Source organism: Aphanomyces invadans (assembly GCF_000520115.1).
Source record: "Aphanomyces invadans strain NJM9701 unplaced genomic scaffold supercont1.5, whole genome shotgun sequence".
Taxonomy (NCBI): domain Eukaryota; phylum Oomycota; class Saprolegniomycetes; order Saprolegniales; family Verrucalvaceae; genus Aphanomyces; species Aphanomyces invadans.
Window position 1 is genome coordinate 912,672 of NW_008580150.1, and position 450 is coordinate 913,121.

Sequence of the window (450 nt, forward strand, 5' to 3'; positions counted from 1 at the left end):
TTGCCAGCTTGGAGGTGTTGGCGATGACACTTGACTTGTTGAGACTTGATGCGCTTCTACCACCCATACCACATCGCTCCGTGATTGCGATCTGGGTTGGAGTTCATCTCGTCGAGGAAGGAAGACGCTTCCTCTTGGAATGCTGTATCGACATTAGGGTCATCAAGGAGCTCACCGGGCAGACGCCAATATCCTTGGGGGCATGTTGTTGGAAAGTATCAATGTGTGCGTCAAGTGGCCGCCTCCATGAACGTTGGCATTGTACGATGCCATTGAACAAAATTGGGTGGCCAGGTCGTGGTCGACAAAGATGCAGTTGAGTCGATTGACACGACCAGGTCCTTTGTACGATCGTTCCTGAGGATGCAGAAGTCACCAGGCGTCAATCACACGCAGGACTGTGAGCCATCCACTGACAGGTCGAGGGTGCAAGTTGACCTTGTCGAGGGC